This window comes from Pseudophryne corroboree, chromosome 4 (genome assembly GCF_028390025.1).
Source record: "Pseudophryne corroboree isolate aPseCor3 chromosome 4, aPseCor3.hap2, whole genome shotgun sequence".
Classification (NCBI taxonomy): domain Eukaryota; kingdom Metazoa; phylum Chordata; class Amphibia; order Anura; family Myobatrachidae; genus Pseudophryne; species Pseudophryne corroboree.
The window spans coordinates 296,641,228-296,656,442 of record NC_086447.1 but is presented as its reverse complement, the minus strand read 5'-3'; the positions used below and the strand labels follow the sequence as shown (position 1 = coordinate 296,656,442).

Below are 15,215 nucleotides of genomic sequence, written 5' to 3'. Positions count from 1 at the left end.
TACCTCATCCATATGAGAACATTTTTTGTACATTCATTGTTCTCCTCATTGAAAACACAGGTTTCCTCCCACCACCCTAAATAGATAATTGGCATACATTGGGGGAACAAGCTGACCCCATCGCTGTGCCTCTGATCTGTAAAAACAAATTGATCATTAAGTATGAGAAAAAATTTTGTTAACACAAAAGTAAGTAAATCCACAAGGAAGAGGCTAAAATCTGTTAATCCATCTTTCTCCAAAAAATGTTTCACTGCATGTATACCCATATCATGTTTAATACTCGTGTAGAGTGAATCTACATCGCATGTTATGAGCAGAACCCCGTCTTCAATAAGGATTTCATCCAACTTTCATACGACATCCCTTGTATAATGTGTGTATGAAGGTAAGTTGGTGACATACTTCCTGAGATGTATATCAAGGAAATTACTGGCTGGTTATGTCAAATTCTTAATCCCGGATACGATTGGGCGGCCAGGTGGGGATGTTTCATGTTTATGGATTTTGGGCAGCATATAGAAAGTCGCTATAACTGGTTCTTCTACATCCAAAAATTGATATTCTGTTTTCATGATTATCCCTTCTTGGACTGCTTAAGTTATAATGGCCCCATATTGGGTTTTAAACATGTCCAAGGGGTTAGATCTTAAATGTTTATAACATAACACATCATTAAGCAGCCTCATAGTCTCTATGATGTAGGAGTCCTTATCCCAGAGAACGTTGTTCCCTCCTTTATCCGACTGTTTTATTACAACATTGTTCCAATATTGTATCTCCTTCAGTGCATCAATTTCTTCTTCACTAACATTGGAAATGGTTCTCTTGTATTTAACGGTCTTATTCGTCAGCTCATCAAAATCTCTAGAGACCAAATCCATGTAGGTTTGTACTACCGGACAAATATTTGTCTGTGGACAAAAAGTACCCTTTCTTCTACAGATTGGTCTGAATCAGGTAGATATTTCATCTTCTTCACCAGCTAGTTGTTGTAAAATAGAAACAGCTTGTTGGTCCTCCGTAGATAATTTTATAAATAGATTAGGAACTGTAGTTGTCTCTATCGTATTTCTTCTGAGGTCCTGGCCTCCATGTTGTTGATTTGTCTGTATATTAGAAGAGGGGTTGGCATAGAATTTCGTAAGGAGGAGTTTCCTTCCAAACAAGTGGAGATCTTTTTCCCACTTATACTGATCAAATGGGATTCAGGGGAGAAGCTCAGTCCTCTACTTAAAATTTGAGTATGTGCATCACTCAATTCCTGAGAGGTCAAATTGATTATTCTTAAATTATCCTCCCCTGTATTGTTATATTCTACCTCCTTTTGTAACTTTTCTTCTGATATCTCCCAGGGAGTTCTACTTCAATTATATCTCAATTGTATATAATATTTATGTACAATCAGTCCAATGAGTGCCCCAAATTGGAATACCTTTTCTTCTCTTTGTGCTACATAACTACAGAGGGTGCAAGGGGTGCTCTTGCCATGCCACCCCCCACCCCCCCACCCCCGACTCAGAGGGCCCGCCAGCCCAGCAAGCAACCCACAGCACTGATTAGATTTATTTTTTATTTTTTTGCAATATGTTTATCTTTCCCCTACACTTGGACTAAGTGGTCACACCTGACAAGTTTTTTTTTATCTGGGGGCCCAGTGTTTCCCATAAACCTGGATAGCTGCTTTCTCATTCTCCTACCACTCATTGTAGATGCCTTTCTATGGTCAGTTTTGCTCCATGGCCAAGTTGCCAAACATGGTGGATGGCAGCAATGTGGAGCTTAAGCGCAGTCTTTCCTACATCTCTGTGGATCTGCCTGTTGGACTATGACCCTGCCTCTACCAATGCCTGATCAGCTCGATGGTCGCATGGTCCTGGTGAGAAGAGCTTTGTCCACCTTTGCCATATGACACCTGCAGCTGTCTGCTGCTGTGTAGACTGGGGCTGCTGCAGTGGGCTCTGGTGACTCAGCAGTGATCATTTGTGGATGGTCCCAACGACACTAGTCTCTGCCTGTGTGTCTGACCCCCGTATACTGCTTAGTTAAACTACATGAGAGTGGCTCTATCTGCACATCCTGCCTGCCACTGCGGATCTCGGCTCATTTCAGGCATCACTGTCTCTTTGCATTGCAGCTGCTTCCCCCATTCTGTACCTTCCCTCCCTGCGCCCAGCCCTACAATATGCACCTTCCACCTCTGTACCCTACACCTACCCTCCCTGCACATCCCTATCTGCCCATCCCTACTATATGCACCTTCTATTCCTATACCCTGTACCTGACCACCTCTGCACCATGTACCATCCACCTCTGCACCTTCCCTCTCTGCACGCTGTATCTACCAACCCCTGCATTATGTACCTTCCGTCCCTACACCCTGCACCTGCCCACCCCTGCAATAAGCACCTTCCACCTCTGCACCTTCCCTCCCTGCACACTGTAACTGCCCACCATTGCAATATGTACCTCCCACCTTCACTCCCTGTACCCTGTTACTCCCACCATTGTAATATGCACCATCCACCTGTGCACCCAGTAACTGCCCACCCCTGCACCCTGTAGATGCCTAGCATTAAAATGTGCACCTTCCACCCCAGAATCCTGTAACTGCCCATCCACTGTGTGTATCCTGGGCTGCCCTGCTACCCACTCCCTGCAGCTGCTGACGCCTGATGATGCCTCCACCCACACTTTCGGACCCACTTTGATGGTGGCACTTTATTGCGGCCTCTTGTGTGGCACAAGTCATACACACACTGGCGGAGCCCTGAGTTGGAAGGCTCCTTAAAAAGTTTGCTATGGGGCCCACAAAGTTCTAGTTACACCCCTGCTCTGTAAATAAATTTGCTCACCAGAGTGGATCCCTCTTCACAACCCCAGCCCTACTTCCCAAAGGAAGCAGCAGGGCTCCGAAAACGAGTGCTATCTGAAGATAGTGTTGGTTCACACAAGCAAACCCTGAAAATTTTCAGTTTTTGGAGTTTGCTGAATATTAGGTGGTCCTATTGGGCCCCAGATAATGAATGGGCCCATTACATAAAACATGTGGAAAGTAGAGTTTCTGCATGTGTAATGGGTCCATGATAAATAGGCCCTATAGAAACTACACTTGGAGAATGCTATACAAGAGTCTCAATGGAACAGTGTGTTGCTCCTCTGGTCAATATATCACAACAACAGCGTAAGATAGTAGATTTGATACACAGCTTTCCTTATAGGATTCAGCACACACTCAATATAGCATGCAGCCACAGACCTGGCCCATGTGGTCAAGATGGCAGCCGTGGCACTGAGGAGGTTAGAGCCAGGGTAATTACCATCACTTCCTATGTCACAGAAGATGCTAACTGCTTACAAAATAAAATACTGCATAAATAACAGAAGAGCAAATTCAGACATGCAGTTCTACAACCATGAACAGCGCACACATATATAACCAGTAGCGGATCTCTCACTAGGCCTAGGTGTGGCAATTGCTGTGCGGGGGGGGGGGGGGGGTGGCACACCTGGCTGACAAGGGCCAGATGATTCTTTTTTAGGGTTAGGCTGCGGGACGGGAGGGTTAGGGTTAGGCACTAAGCTGGGAGGGTTATGCTTAGGCTGGGGGGGGGGAGGGGGGTAGAGGGTTTAAGCGGAAGGAGGGTTAGGGTTAGTCACTAAACAAGCAACATTACGGTTAGGCTGCGGGGAAGGAGGGTTAGAGTCAGACTGCAGGTAGGGATGGTTACGGGTTAGGGGATTAGGGTTAGGACACTTAGCCACCAAGTGTCAGGATCCTGTGCGTCGGCATGCTGCTCTCTGTATTCTGATTGCCAGCATCCCAAGTGCCAGGATCCCGATACCAACCCCTCTCTGACTGCCTGAGAGGGAAGTGAAGAAGAACCAGTCACTGGAGTGGCAAGTGCAAACAGATATCATTATACAGAATGGGATGGATAAGATGTTCTAATGAGCTAGAAAAGGAAATGTGCATATTTGGAGCAGGAGAATCCGCAGTCTTTTTGATAAGGAAAAAAAAAAAAAACACTTTGGAGGTTGCTATATTGTAACAACTTGAAACAGAGACATAAAACATAATTTAATCTAAAACCCCATACATCAAGATATGACTGCTATGTCTCATTAAAAAAAAAGTTACATGAGAATAATTAACAACAGATGGCGAAATAGAAAAGCAGTAAGTGAACGTTTCTGCCCGTAATGCTCATCAGAGTAAGTCGTACCTTCCTTCTATAGAATTCACTTTCATTTTTAATGACCTCAGATGTCATGTGTGAAAAGTCTCTGAGAACAGTGGATTAGCAATTACAATGAGCTCTACTTATTCTATCTATGAATTGCCTAGGGGCTGAAGAGATGTTAAAATTGTAAGTGGAAATGTTCCCTCTGTATTATATAACATGCTCTGTACTGTATATGGTTTCACAAAAAAAGCAATTATATGTGAGATAACTAAATTGACAGAGTGACATTTTCACATATAAAACTGCAGGTGAAATGACATTAATTTTTATCCTGGATAATGGTACATTTCCTTCCCTTCAGCCAAGCCAGCAAAAACAGCAAAACAAAAAGTATGTGACCACAGACTTGTTGCAGTGACTAGACCTGACCTTGCATCTACAGCAAACTATACAGAGCATTCTGTGACCCAGGAAACTTCAATAAAAAAAATCAGCTGGTTAAATTTAGAACATTGCAATCTTTGGGATACATTTACTAAGCAATGATAAGAGCGGAGAAGTGAGCCAGTGGAGAAGTTGCCCATGGCAACCAATCAGCACTGAAGTAACATCTATAATTTGCATACTATAAAATGATACAGAGCTGCTGATTGGTTGATGAGGAAATTTCTCCACTGGCTCACTTCTCCGCTCTTATCACTGCTTAGTAAATGTTCCCCTTTATCTTCTAATCTTCTCTTTGTCCCAATGTAAGAAGTGTCACTACAGTAGCATGTAGCAGTACAGTGGCCGATACACGTTGACATAAGTTTTTGGGGGTTTGTCAACTTTTTCATCATTTACCAACCACGTGGACTACGCTTGGTATAATAACCTGTGCCAAGGCACCTTACCCAAAACGTGGCCACTGGAACAAGCCAACGAGGGTACAAGTTTCCACTAATTAGGCTTAGATGTGGTTAAACATACAAAATGACACACACAAAAAACGTGTCGACATTTTCATTTTGTGTCAGCCATTTCCATGTTGACCTTTTGACCCTATTGTACCTGCCAACCTTTTGTACTGTCTACCTTTTACATGTCAACCTTTTGCACTGTTGACATTTTAACCCGCTTGATCTAATGCAAGTTGACCATATTGTATCAACCTATTCATTTTTGAATTTTTAATCCACACCGATTAAAAGAATGCTACTACTATTATGAAACTTGTAGTGAATCATAATAGAATGGTATTATTAGTCTAAACCACCCCTAGGAGATCAAAATGATAAAGTACTTATACCATAAAAAATTAATTTATTAGTAAATTCGTACATATTAAAACACACTGACAACATAAACCTAAACACTATATACAGCACTACAGACAATAATTAAATGGCAAAAATAACCTTAATGAGCTAAGTGGAAAATTAATCGCCCCTTATCAAGAATAACATGTAAACCAATTAAAAGTCTTTTTTTAAAATAGGTAAATTGTGCAAAAATGTTGTGTCTTCCCAAAACAATGTCATATTTGTCTGGCAGGTAATTTGTCACATATGATTAATATATAAATGGAAGATCCCACAGAAGAACCACAGCCTTGTTAGGTGGTTTACCGTATTTTATTCAACTCTCGATAAATATTTAGGTTAGTACTGTTCTTGATCAAATCACCAGTAGCAGTTGTGAAAATCAATTGCAGACACATTTATTCTTTTTTAACAGACAGTCTTTATCCAGGGAGTTAGGAGGATTTCCTGCAGCAGAGAGATGATTCAAACCACACAGTCCCGGTAATTAGGCTGAATGGAGGTTAGGGTGAATGCGGCTATACTGAAAAAATCCACAGCGGGAGGCACACTACTTTTGTCCACTCTAGGGAAATTCTCAGTCTGGTAGTTAGTTGCAGCTGCAAGCCGCTCAGCGCTTACCCTGGGTCAATTATGTGTCCTTAGGATCACAAGTACAGGAAGACAAGATCCGGTGGCATACAGTGCAGGTAATATTCAAAGGCTAATGTGTTTCTCCGCCATTACCAGTGTCGGACTGGGGAATAAAAGTGCCCACTGGGGGGAGTCCAGTGGTAGGGGCCCATGCTTAGAGGCTTGGCTAACCATTAACGAGTGCACTGTCTCGGCCATTTGATTAATATATATAGTAAATACTGCTAGTGCATGCATGATAATGTACCAGGTGGAGTATAGGGTGCACCCTTAATGAATGGTATGACAAGAGCCATCATACCTGGGCAACCTTGCTAGGACCTGTAGTGCACCTTTAAATAACAATATTATTTAATCATTTAATATGCTATTGCCTCTGCACCCAAAGCCCTGGAAGGGGATGGGGGGTTGGGTGGGGGGGGGGGGTGTAGAGGAACAAGCCCAAGGCTGATTATCCTTGGGAGGGAGGACTCAATATTGGGGGGATTCACACACGCTTAGCCAGGGGTTGGCTTTGAAAAGTCAGGTGATTTCATGAAATTATTGCCACAGTTGACCTGCTTGCTGAAGTGAAGACCCGTTGCATTGGGAATCACTGCACATTATCCCTTTTTATGTTATTTCTTTTCATATATGTACGAGTACCATGTTACAATGATGGAATAAGGAATAGCATACTTGAACGAGGGACCATTATCTACAGTAGTTCTCTATATAATTATTTCCAGGTCATTGGATAGCTCTCCCCTCCACCTTTAGAACATGATAGCGCCATCTTCTTCACACACCTTTCTTGTTATTTCTATTCTTTTGGACTTCTTTGGGATAGGTCCAACAGTGAAGTTAAGAGGCAGCAACTGGAGCCCCCAACATTATTTTTGACGCTTAGTAAATTTACCTTTTATGCTGGGTACACACAAAGCAATATATTGCATGATATAGCGCCCAGATGTGGGTTACTACAATATATTGTGTGCATCATATAGTGTGTATCTCTGATTGCTATTTTTCATCGCATTTTCCCATCTGATTTGCTGCACATCAGAAGGTACAATGTAATGGACGACAGCATGCAGTTACATGCACACGGTAACGATACATTGTGCTGTTGTACACCAAACTGTATTGGGCCACTACCCTTCAATCTCCTCCCACAGCAAAAGTCGCCTGTCATGTGTGGGCAGCTGAGGGAAGAGTACAGTGTGTCAGTCCACCAGAAGATAGCCACCCTCAATATTTTAATGCAGGAGGATGGGACCCTGCTTGTTGTGCCACCACCATCAGGTGCATGATGCCACAAGGCAAGACCGTATAATGCTGGGACCACATCAGCAGCACAGGGAAGCAGCCTGGAGCAGGCAGCCTGCAGCATTTTAAATTTGAAGCCAGCCATAAGTCAATCGGAGCTCTGATTGGCTTGCGACCAGCTCTAGATTTAAAATGCCACCAGTGTTGTCCCTCTATGTCTGCCGTTGATGCGGGAACCACTGCAGTAAGCTATACCTGATGCTGGATCATGCAGTATTTTTTATTTTTTAGAGATCTGTTTTGCGTAAATCAATACATAAAAAGGGTTACAAACCGATACGTAAGACATCAGAGTATAAAATTCAGCAAGAATAAAATATCATACTGTAACATAAAGACCATTCATGTATCCATATGCAGTTGCAATAAAACGAACAATGAGGCAAAATGTTAGTCCAAAGTATATCAATGGTCTCAAAATACTGCAACAGAACAAAAGAGTAACCCAATGATGCCAAATAAGCTTTACCTAAAGAAATAAGGACAAGGGTTTTGCGGGAGGACAATAGGGAGGAATAAAAATATAGCAAGGTGGAAGGGCGAGGCAGCATTGCAGTATAACTAAGAAAAAGGCAGTCAGTCATCGCTAGGCTAAGTATAGGACCATTATCTATTATACATAGATAAGGAAACCCAGGTCTAGAACTGTTTAGATCACTTAACAAAAACTCACAGCAATGCAGTTGCCTGTATAAAGACCAATAGGTGGTTTCAAACACCCTGAGAATCTGAGATTGTGTAGAGGAGTCAAGCGATTCAATATACGTACCCCATGTCTTATAAAGGCAGGTAACTCCAGCTTCCTACTCTGGGAAAACTGCTTGTCTATCATAGTATTGGGTTTGAAGGATAATGGACTTAACTGCTCCTAAAAAGGAGGGCTGAAGATGAAGTCCAGATACATAGGATTAAATTATTTTCTATAGTGACAATAACAGTCAGCGAGGGGATTATACTGTTTCTGTCAGGGCTTAAATCCTACTTGTCAGTTAGCACATAATAATGCCAGCGGGTCGCTACAGAGGTGGAAGTGAAAGATAGAGTTAATAAAGTGCATAACTTTGCCCCAAAAATTACTTTTGGCTCAAAGATTATGAAAAAAAAAGTTGCATTTGGGTGCCTACATTTCAAGCAATCGCCCGACTCCTCTTGTACCATAAAACTCCTACAGGCTTGATAAATGTATATTCTATTGATAGTTTTAAGGAGGACCTCTTGTAACAGGAACAACGTAAACCTTTAAGGGTAGAGTCATAATTATGCAACAAAGAATCTAGTGAAGTCACATCAGGTACATCTCTACTCCAAAACATAAGAGTTTTTCTATATCCTAACATGCGAATTCCCCACCAAATCAGCAGTGAGGTACTTAGCCTTATAGGGGTGCAGTATAAGGAACAATAAAAGGTTGTGCAGGGGGTCAGGTACATCCGTAGTCGGATATTGATCCTAAGGGAGCGAGCAAAGTGACTGGCTTGGAGATACATGTAAAATTGCTTGGGTGGAATATGGGCAGCGCTATGGAGGGCGCTGAATGAAATAATACTTCCTCCTTGGTCAAAAAATATTTTTAATCAGAGCAATATAGAATTATGAGTGCGCTGTCAGTGGCAGCTGGTATAGGGATGATCTAGACCCCTAAATGTGCAAATACAATGAAAAAGAAAATACTGGCACCGGCTATTAATGCAAATAATAAAGGGACGCTTGCACCATTATCACAATACAATATAAATACAATTTATTACACAATCATAAAAATGAGGTTTTATATCCCTCATCCCTCTATCAATAATAAAAGAGGTGTATCAAAAAACATTTGACATCCTATATCAATAGGCCACTAGTTTTCCCCTCAATGGTTGTTTTGGACCACAGTATCCAGCTAGGACTCAGTTCCACAATAATTCACAAGTTCGTTTGAATATGAAATATTACCAGATCTTTCAGGTGTTGTCCCCAAGGTATCTCAATTCAAACCGAGATCCAAGTTGCAGATGGGGATTGATCCTGGTCCACAGATGCTTGTGTTTAAATTGTCCAGTGGATACAAAAGAGTCCAGAATAGTGCCAGAGATATATCAATCCCCATCTGTAACTTGGATCTTGGTTTGAATTGAGATACCTAGGGGACTACACCTGAAAGATCTGGTAATATTTCATATTCAAACGAACTTGTGAATTATTGTGGAACTGAGTCCTAGCCGGATACTGTGGTCCAAAACAACCATTGAGGGGAAAACTAGTGGCCTATTGATATAGGATGTCAAATGTTTTTTTGATACCCTCTTTTATTATTGATAGAGAGATATAAGACCTCATTTTTATGATTGTGTAATTGATTGTATTTATATTTCATTGTGATAATGGTGCAAGCGTCCCTTTATTATTTGGATTTACAGCCGGCGCCAGTATTTTCTTTTTCATTAATCAGAGCAATACTTTTAAAATTTTATTGGTGGAAGATGAAATTATCTAAGCCCAGGGGGAAACATAGGGTTACTAGTGAAAGGAACATATTTAGAAAAAGTGTAGGGTCTAGAGCAGGGCCGGTGCTAGGGTGTTCGGCGCTCCCCTGCAAACTATAAATTAGCGCTCTCTCATATTTTACAAAGGGACAGTGCGCAGCTAAAAAAAGGGATGTGGTCTCACAAGGAAGGGGCATGGCCACCCAAATGTACCCCCATTTAAAATTTATGCCACACAGTAGCACAATCTTATTCACATTACCCCGCGCATAGTAGTGGTGCCGCTTATACACATAATACCCCGTGTAGTAGCACAGCTTATACACATAATGTCCCCGGTAGTGGCGCCTCTTATACACATAAATGTCTCCAGTAGTGGCGTCACTTATACACATAATGTCTCCAGTAGTGCCATCGCTTATACACATAATGTCCCCAGTAGTGGCGTCGCTAATTCACATAAATGTCCCCAGTAGTGGCATAGCTTATACACATAATGCCTCCTGTAGTAGGGGCGCTTATACACATAATTTCCCTTGTAGTAGCGCCGGTTACATATAATGCCCACAGAAGTGCCAATTACACATATTATGCCTCCACACACACACATACATAGATACACACACACACAGATACATACACATAGATATACACACATCCATACACACAGGGCGGTAGAGGGCCTGGCTGGGCCCAGGTACTTTTCAGGGGGTGTGGCCTAATCAAAGGAGGTGTGATCATGCACCCTTAGAAAAAATATTGAAAAAAATGGTATTTTAAGAACCTCCATGGCCACACTGCAGCCCAGCACACAGCAGGAGAAGAGCTGCAGCTGCTGCTGCCAGGTAAGGGGGAGGGGTCCCGCAAGCCCCACTGGGACCCTCCATCAGACGTTGGCCTGGGTAATTTGTACCATCTCCCCCCTCTCTTGGCACCACTGCATACACATAGATACACACACACATACTCACACACAGATACACACATGCTCTTTCTCAATCACTCTTCCTCAATTTACCATCTGGCTGGCAGGTCTGTAGCAGTTTCTTTCCTCCTCTGCAGCCTGGTCCCATGTAGTCCCACCCCTCATTGCAATGTAGCGCCACCCCCTCTTTGACCTGAACACTGAAGATGACGCGGTGAGGGGGGTAGGCGGAAGCTTCAAGCTGTCGACATAGCAGCAGGGGGCCCAGGCGCATGACAGGGATGCAGAGCAGGGAGAGCGCTTCTCCATCCTGGCACCTACCTGCTTTGCATCCCTTTGCTGAGCGGGTAGCGCCAGGCCTGGTCTAGAGAGTTTAAGGCAAATAGCCTTCCATACCAAATAGGTCTCATTAAACAGCACATATATGGGAGGAATCGATTTTATGGGCGCATGAATCAAAGCAGCAGCCTGGTATGGGGAAAACACAGTCGCCTCAGTAGAGGCATGCGTTTATGTTTCCCTGTTCAGTAACCAGTCACTCATATATAGAAAATGTACCGCATTAGTAAATAAGAGTATGTCCTAGTCCACCATGAGACCTGGGAAGCTGCTATTTAGCTACATTCAACCAGGATCTACCATCTTTCCATAAACATTTTCAAGCAGTATTTTAGAAGAAAAACTGAAGCACTGCTATCACTGAAGGAGGCGGTAATGGGTGTGGTATGGAAGGTAGATAGTAACTAGGTCGACAGTGTCTAGGTCGACCACTATTGGTCGACAGTAACTAGGTCGACAGGGTCTCTAGGTCGATGGGGTCTTTAGGTCGACATGGTCTAGGTCGACAGGTCAAAAGGTGGACATGAGTTTTTTATGTTTTTTTGGTGTCGGTTTCTTCGTAGAGTGACCGGGAACCCCAATTAGTGCACTGTGTCCCCTCACATGGTTTGCTTCGCTCACCATGCTTCGGGCAAGGTGCCTCACTCCGCTACTGCTTCGCTCGGCACAGATTACCGTTCCAATCGTAGTCCACGTGGATTGTTAAGTATGAAAAGGTTCAAAAAAAGAAAAATATTGTGAAAAACTTATGTCGACCTTTTGACCTGTCGACCTAGAACATGTCGACCTAGAGACCATGTTGACCTAGAAACCCTGTCGACCTAGTTACTGTTGACCAACAGTGGTCGACCTAGATAGTGTCGACCTACTGTCGACCTAGAGACTGGATCCCGGCGGTAATACAGTAAAATGACAGAAACTAAGAAGTCACATTGTTATTCTGTCCATCATGTGCATTGCCATCTAGATGGGAAATCATTATCCAGCCAAAACAAGTGCAGTGTTATTGTGAGATGTGAAATCCTGAATGTGGGTGTGCTTCTATTTATGTGCAAAATAGATAAATACGTGCATTTGTGCAAATAACATTTGCTGTGTGGATTTTTTTTTAGATTATTAAATGAACCTTAATAAATTGTTACCGCTTTAAAATATATTCTCTGAATTTAAGAAAAACAAACAAACAAAAAATATAAATGTGATGTATGCTGCGGCTTTGCTTATTACAGTATATGCTCAGATCAGCCAGGTGGTTTTAATCCTACTTTCTATGTTTTGCTTCAATGCTTGAATGTTTTGCTTTCATAAAACTGCTACAGTATGTTATATATATATAGGACATGTTCTGAATTTACAGTCTCCTGTATCCAATAAGAAGACAAACATTTATGCATGAATTAAGGAAAAAAAATCTAAATTTACTTAAAATGAATTTGTCATCCAAGAATAATCTGGCGCATGTAATTGATGTTTTCATCTCACATTTACAATTCAAATACTTGGGAACGTTTGATTTCTTCATTATGCATTTCGGTAAACATTACATCCAGCGCCTCTATTTACTGTCAATATTTATTACTTAGCAATTTGCAATCATTGCTACTACCCATGTGTCTTTTTATCCTCTTTGTCGATCAGCTTCTGTCTGAAGAGCCATTGGGGTAAATTTACTAAGGTGGGAGATTTTTAGAACTGGTGATGTTGTCCATAGCAACCAATCAGATTCTATGGGGTAAATTTACTAAAATGGGAGATTTTTAGAACTGGTGATGTTGCCCATGGCAACCAATCAGATTCTACTTACCATTTATCTAGCTGCTTCTAGCAGATAATAGATATAATCTGATTGGTTGCTATGGGCAACATCACCAGTTCTAAAAATCTCCCACCTTAGTAAATTTACCCCTATATATTATCTTCTAGAAGAAGCTAGATAAATGTTAAGTAAAATCTAATTGGTTGCTATGGGCAACATCACCAGTTCTAAAATAACCTCCCACCTTAGTAAATTTATCCCATTGTGTGGAACGTCTTTCTTCTTAGTTCTTCTGTCTTTTATTTTATTTTTTTATTATTTTTTTTATAATACAAAATATGAGAGCCATGCTATTTGTCTGGTGCTGAATGAGTCGCAGGCAAAGTGGCTGTAGTTGCAGGCAGCCATAGAGGCCTGATTTACTGCTTTATGATAATGTAAGAATCCATAGGACAGTGTGGTTGTTACGTCTACAAGTGGGAAACTGTGCCATCCACTACCGCCAAACCACAGTATAAGCATTTGCACCATCCCCATGCTAGATCCATCAAAAACTAGCTTCCATATACTGACTGTTTGATACCTGCCCGCAACACTCCTATAATACTCCCAAAAGCACAACCTACCCTTATAGTGATCACTGATGATTAGTGTCTCAGCTCTCTTTGTTTGTGGCAGATGAATGTTTAGAGAAACCTTTATAAGCGTCCACTGCACTGTACATCTGTGAGTTGGGGTACGCTCCATTGAACCTTAAGGGAACTCCACTGTATTTGTCTACTGACCCTCATCCTTGCGAATAGGGGTTAAAAGAACAAAAAATCTTCTTCTAAACATACTACACCATGATGTGTTTTTGTCATTTATTTCATTCACATATTGGATCCAACATGTTTGGGAAAGGACAATATTGAGGACAGGACTCATAATCCACATCTTAATGATGCTGTAACGTTGCCTGTGAATCAGCTGCGGTGTGACGGCAGAGACTTCTATCAGGGCACCTGGAGGAGGTAAGTGATCGGAGTGAAAACAGATCAGTGTCAAAGGGGTACTTGCACTTGAGTCATGCATCCTCTGCATAATAGAGGGAGGTCACAGTTCATAAAACTGCTCTTCCCCCATCCTTCTGCTCCAGCATAATAATAAGTAGGGTAGGAAGAGGCATTTTAGGAAGATCTAATGTTCATTTAGATGAGGTTTGTTGGGCAAAAATGGGGACTGGTGGAGAGCACTGATATGACATACTTGCTGACATTTTGATTAATTTAAAATTGATATATTTTGTTAGTTTACATTTCTCTGCCTCAGAGCCCTAAAAAGTATACCTCCCAACATCCCAGTTTTGGCGGGATAGTTCCCACGCCCCTTGCCATAAGGCCATGCATCCTTTTGTCCCTACATGGTAGATCGCAAAAGATTTTGAGACTTTATAGTAGATTGTCAAGTCCAACAGTCTGGCCATCCCTGTCTTAAGGCATAAACAAAAAAACAATGTGCAGTACATTTAAATGTAAGAAATAATAAATCGTAGTGTATAGAATAAGGTCAAGGGGTTGACATCATGCTATAGCCATCCTATCATAACAGTATGGGGACCTGCAATGTAGAAGCATTATCTCTAATATTAGACAGTGACATTTAAGATAAATGTTTGATGGTCGTCACTAAGACTCATTCACTCTCCACAGACATGTAATGAAAAGTTAAGAATGCAGTCTGTGGAAAATCACATAATCAGTTACTGGATGTACAGTAGCTTTATCCAGTTGCTTAAGGGTAAAAGAAATTGCAATCATATTTCTACTGCCAGTTGCTGCCCTGAGGTTAAGCCAATCAAAAACTGAAATGATTGTCAAAGTAGCCTATCAGCCTTGTTATAAATAGAGAATATATCCTCAACCATTTTCTGCCAGGCCACTTACTGTAGTGCTTAGTACAAGACAATGTGCAATATGGCAGAAAACTATGTGGCCAATTCAGACCCTGCTGCTGATGTGCAAAAATCGCTGCAACCCTTAACATGGCGTGTAGCCATCTGCCTTCGTGGCTATGTTGTGTAGGCAGAGGGCTACCCTAAACATGCAAAAGCATTGCCGCCTTGCAATGCTTTTGCATGTCTGCGGGGGGCTGGATCCGGCATGCGGGGCAGACTTGCCCTGTGCTGGGTGTGCCCCAGCATGTCAAAGAAATTGATCGTAGATGTGCGTTTTCTCGCACAACTACAATCAGGTCTAAATTAGGCCCTATGTTGCTAAATGTTGTGGGTTTTTATGTGCTTAGGGTTCCTTTAAAATT

The 15,215-nt window shown here is 42.0% G+C and overlaps 1 long non-coding RNA gene across 1 annotated transcript in view; it reads right to left on the bottom strand.

Moving 5' to 3' along the window:
* Positions 1–909: 909 nt before the first annotated feature.
* The window catches only part of LOC134909406 (uncharacterized), a 68,921-nt gene continuing 54,615 nt past the window's right edge, over positions 910–15,215 (bottom strand). The window contains exon 3 of the long non-coding RNA XR_010175918.1: positions 910–1,109. This is a non-coding gene — a long non-coding RNA (uncharacterized LOC134909406). The remainder of the gene's footprint in view (positions 1,110–15,215) is intronic.